Below are 6,091 nucleotides of genomic sequence, written 5' to 3' on the forward strand. Positions count from 1 at the left end.
TATGTCATCGAAGCACAAGCGGCTCGGAAAAATGACATAAAAGTGGAAAGTGTTATCGAAAGCACTACTACCACTGTTGCTATTCCAGAAATAGAGCAAGATGACGATTGCATTATAACTGATTACTCGAATGAAAAATGAGATGTAACTGAGGATGACATAAAAAGACTAAGAAAAATGTTAGATGATGTGATACCTTCTCTTTTATTAGTAAAGAATAATGTTTTGCCCATAGATAGTAAATTAAATGATGAATCGTTAGATTTATTTTTACGCATTGTAAGAGAGACTTCTTGCTTTGAAACACAAAGTGTGTTATATTTAGAATACCCGCACATAATTGAAGCTAGTCGTAGCAATAAAAGCTTACAAATTATTGGCGAAAATTGCACAGATCATTGGCGATGCATTTATTTTGATGGCACCAAACTTCACGTGTACGACAGCCTAGCTGGTACTACGTACGATAAATTGGCTGCTAAAGAAAAAGAATACATTCGCCTTCGTTATCCCAAGATTAACAAATATGATATAATTTTCGAAGAGGTACAAACACAACCGGATTGTACCTCTTGTGGAATTTATGCTGCGGCTTTCGCTACAACTGTAGCCTTGAAAAGAAATCCTTGTAATAAAAAATATTCCAGTGACGTAAAATGCATGAGACGTCATTTAATTAAAATTCTAGAAAGCAACAAATTATTGCCTTTCCCAAATTAATATTTTTCATTATTCCATCTTTGTAAGCTTTTATTGCTGCCATTATGCAAAAATAAGCAATGATAAAATAAGATGGTAGAAGTTATCTGCAATCGTCATTGTATAGAACATATATAGTAACATAAAAATCTCGGAGAGACGATAAAAGAATATTGGTTGCGTTCTCACGGGAATGGGCGTTGGAGGGGCCCATTCTATATTTTATATATGTAATATTAAATTTATTATGACAATTAAATTTTATGTTATACTTTTGTTTAGAAAATAGTGCATTGCAAATTAGATCGCAATTTGAACTGAGGTGATTGCGTCGCAAAGTGTTAATATCAGATAGGTTTTGTTTTGCAATGTACTATTTTCAAAAATATTTAGTAATAGGTAGATGAAAATTAAACAAATTACAAAATACAAGTATAGAAACACATAATAAACAAAGTTGCATGTAAAATAACAAGAAATATTTTATACAGTATACTTCCCATAATATGGTTGAGGTCACTTTGCGACGCAATCATTTAACTTAGTTTAAATTGCGATCCACTCGAATTATTAATTCGTGTTGTTTATTAAATATGTACAGAAACAATAGCAATTACATTAATTTAAATTTTTATTAACTTCAAATTATAGAAAAGATATTAGATATTTAAATGTACGTTTATATGTACATTGCTTGCTATTGTTTACTGTACATTGTGTACATATTATTATATATCTTTATCCCATGAGATGAGTAATCGTACTGCATTAAAAACTTTAAAATAGAAAAGATCTAAAAAATAATACAATCAAATATATAATTAATAGAAGTTTGATTGCATTGGAAAAATGGCATATATCATACTTTTACATTTCTTATTATTTATATTATATTTTTATATTTATATTACATATTTTTTTCAATATTTTGTATTAAATATTTATATATAACGATTTTCGGGATAAGAATATGTAACAATATGTTGTAGCGCTTCTATTGTTTTGTTTCCGATAAGCGCAAAAAATTATGATTTTATTATAAGTAATTGATATTTTAATATTATATAATTGACATTGTTTTCCTTGCAGATTTTATAATGAATAATTTCTTTTATTATAATTATATTGATATTAATCTATGTATGCACCATAGAGTTGCTTGTTGTTGCAGATAGATTTGGAGATGTCTGAAGGGCGGATCACTTTCAATGAAGAGGCGTGGATACCATTGAATCAACGCCATTATATTGCAGCAGGTAACGTATGCACAGTGGGGGTTTTAGTGAGTAAGAATCTCACACTACCCCGGAAAACCGGGGTGTCTTTTGAAGGTTTCCCCCACGTAAAAAAAAAAAAAAAAAAAAAAAAAAACGCTACTGCCATGTTAAAAGCTCTAGCTTCAATCAATTAATAATCCAATATAATAATCAACAATTATTTTTATATTATAGTATATAGTATATTTGAATATATATAAAAATATTTAAAAATATTTTTTTAAATTGAGAAAAAGAATATTTTAACTATTAAAAAAATATTTTAAATATTCTTTTTAAAATAATCTTTAACAAATTTTTTTAAATATTTTTATATATTCAAATACTTATTATTATATAAAAATAATTGTTGATTATATATTCATTGGAGTATTAATTATTGATTGAAGCTTGAGCTTTATGGCACAAACTGAACATCTTGTACATTGTCTGCATAATATTTCACTTATTTATAAAATATATAATATATAAGTTTATATATATACACTAGGGTGGTTGTTAAATGGAAGATCATGTTGGATGGTCATAAATCAGCTCCAAATGTAGAAAAAATAATTCTCTAATTTTTTCAGATTTTTATTTTCAGCTCTGAGTCTCCCTGTTTGCATTGAAATTATTATTAATAATATAAATATATTAATTAAAAAAATACCAATTTTTAGATTAAAAATAGAATCAACAAACCTGATTTAAATAAGTTTCGCTGCCGTGAGGTATAGCATGAAATTGTATACGGGGTATTTCACTCGAGTTGTGTGTTATGTTATATTCTTATATCAATTCATTTATTTATTCATTTATATGTTATTTAAATATTATTTATATGATATTTTTCAATAATTTGAAAAAAATACTAATTTACTTCAGTTCTAGATGGAGTCAGCTGCAAAAGTAGTGAACAAAATTATTCAATTTTTCATAAAAGATAGTCAAAAATCGTATATGGGCTATTCCACACGAGTCGTGGGTGTTTTTAATTCAGTTAATTATTTTTTATCCATTTTTCAAGCAATATAACGACGTATCTTATATTTTTTTGAATCTTCCTTGAACTTTAAATCGTCGTTATTTTCGATTATATAGGAAAAAGATGTGTAGGGAATTCCATTCCAGTGCTCAATGATTAAGCGCAAATTTTCGATAATTTTTTTTTTTTTTTAGAAAAAATTAATAACAAAAAAAAATTGATGACAGAAGCAGCTGCAGAACTGTGGTGTTAAGATATTAAGCTCTCATGTGAAATACCTAAAACAAAAGCCCAATGTATCATCAGGACTACCAATACAAGAAAATAAGCTATATTAAAAAAGGATACAAAAAAAAAATTATATCTTCAACAAAAAAAAATCAATGGAAAATAATAAATTAATCGATATATTGATTACTCCGCAAAATAATAATTTAAATTTTTTCACTCGATTTGTGTGTAGTATAACACACACAACTCGAGTGAAATACCTCATATACGATGTTTTACTATTTTCACGGCAATGAAACGTATTTCATAAAATGTCGCTATTTTAGACTAGAACTAACTTAAATAAATATTTTTTAAATGAAAAAGAAAATTACGTGCCAACAGGGAGACTCAGGACTCAAAATAAAAATCTGAAAAAATTAGAGATTTTTTTTTTTTACATTTAAAGCCGATTTACGACTATCCAACATTAAAATTCTGAAAAAACCCATATAACGACCACCCTAATATATATACACACACACACACACAGATATGACAAGCGTTCTAGATTTTTTTTTCGATTATTGATGTTATATTGTATAATCTTTCTCTCTTATCTCTCTCTCTCTCTCTCTCTCTCTCTCTCTCTCTCTCTCTCTCTCTCTCTCTCTCTCTCTCTCTCTCTCTCTCTCTCTCTCTCTCTCTCTCTCTCTCTCTTTCTCTCTGCTATATACATAAATACTATTATAACGTGAAAGAACTTACGAGTAACGTTATGATGGCTCAATGCAAGAATATTCAATCTCGTAGAAAACTCGAGTTCAAATATATTAATATCAATTTTTTTTATAATATATTGGAATATAGAAAAATCATAGAAATATATTTTTTAAAGGCGATAAACTTAAAAATTTTTATATTGAAAATATTATCTATGATTGCTACAAGCTAATGATAATTTATATTCGTTCTCTTATTCTTGTCTCTCTATCGCGCTGACTATACATAAAGTATCGATAAAAAAGTATAAGCAATAAATTGTCAAGTCTAATAAGTACCCGTGTCTAACATATATTTTGTATACTAATTCACTCTCAATTTACTGTTATTATTTATCATTAGTCAATTATAAAACATACATATAATTTTTAGTGATATATATATATATATATATATATATATATTTATATATAATATACGCACATATGTGCATAAGCATATATAAATTTACAAAAAATGGGTGCTTATTATCTTGCTACGTTACTGCCTTCTGCTACGGAAGGCCAGAAAGCATTTTCAGGCCGTATCTCGCGTATAGCATGGTCACGTGATCAGCACGGTACACACAGAAAAATACGCAAGTAAATATACTTTATGCAAGTAAATATTACTGTTTCAAGTATTTCATAAGTTCATATATAATATATAAACTTATGAAATACTTGAAACAGATAATATTTACTTGCATAAAGTATATTTACTTGCGTATTTTTCTGTGTGTAGAGGAACAAGGATGACGTGATTATCGATCCTTGTCTCTCTACCGTGCGTCCGCGTGAGCAATGCAATGGTGTGTGTACGTGTACATACATACACCACTACATAAAGTCTGGGAATTAGTTTCTCAGCATTGGCAACACTGAAACCGGAGTTTCGCGTTGTCACCGCGCGAGGTCTCCAACATCAATTCGGAGTTTGCCTGGGTCTCCTGCCGACCCTTAATGGTATGAATATGAAAAAAATTATAAAATTATTAATCAAAGTATTATTTATTTTATGCTATAGATATAAATATGCATTTTCAGAAGCTACGAGATTCTTCAATACAGAAGCTACTTATTCAAATAATGAATTTAAAAATTTGAGACGTCAGCTAAAAATAATTGTACGTACAAAAATTCGTACAAATGAAAGAAAACATCAGCTGTGGAATAAGAAAGAAAACTTAAAAGATTTAAAAAATAATAATTTATTTTTTCCAACTTTATTGTTATTGATACAAACAAGTAAGTTGTAGTTATTATCCGTCAATAAAGCTAGCGCCAGACTATGCGCGTATTCACAATTCGTGATTTGTATAACGTTCGTGAATAGTGTGGAGGGAAAATTCGTCGACTCGTCATGCGTAATTCGCCATTCGCACTGATTCACTAGCCGAGCGGTTTTTTGACGAAACTCAATGGACGCGAATCATTACAAATCTATTCGTGTCGCGCTACACTATGCGTTTATAATTCATGCTTCTCATCGTGTTTCTTCATATTTTCTGTCAAATTTTGTCTTTATTAAATAAGTGAGATCTACTTTCGAATGTTGCTGAAACTGACGAAAGTAAGACCCTGCACTCTGATATACAAATACAAATACAAATTATAAAGGGGGGTGGGGTTCTTATATATACTCTTATATTCTTATTAAAATGCTTTATACCTGAATTTGTATTTATATATTAGAATCTTTTCGATTTCATTTTAAAATAATTTTTATTCCTAATATTTAATATTAGTTCTTATAATATTTTCTTATTAATATGTAAATTAAAATGTAATTAATATGTGAAAATAATAATAAAGAACTTCTGTGAGGTTTTTCTTCAAATAAAAATAATGTAAGAATTTATATTCCTATCATGTAATCAGCTGCAATTTAAATTGTTATTAGAATTTATTCAAGCATTTATTGACAAAAAATCAATTAAAGTAAATAGATTTTACAGTTTCTGGGTTACATTCCATTTTAATTAATAGAGAAAACACATAAAGACGTATAATATGCATTCGAAATTATTATAATATATAATAATCAATCTACTGATCAATTTACAGATAGGTGTCGAACATAATAATCAGATGTTATCGACATGTAGATACGTAAGATACATTCAATATGTTCGACTCTTATAGTTAGATACTATATACCCGCATTTTTCTAAGCA

The sequence above is a fragment of the Prenolepis imparis genome, unplaced genomic scaffold (genome assembly GCF_030444845.1).
Source record: "Prenolepis imparis isolate NDT839.2.m4 unplaced genomic scaffold, iyPreImpa1.0 SCAF_8, whole genome shotgun sequence".
In the NCBI taxonomy this organism is placed as follows: domain Eukaryota; kingdom Metazoa; phylum Arthropoda; class Insecta; order Hymenoptera; family Formicidae; genus Prenolepis; species Prenolepis imparis.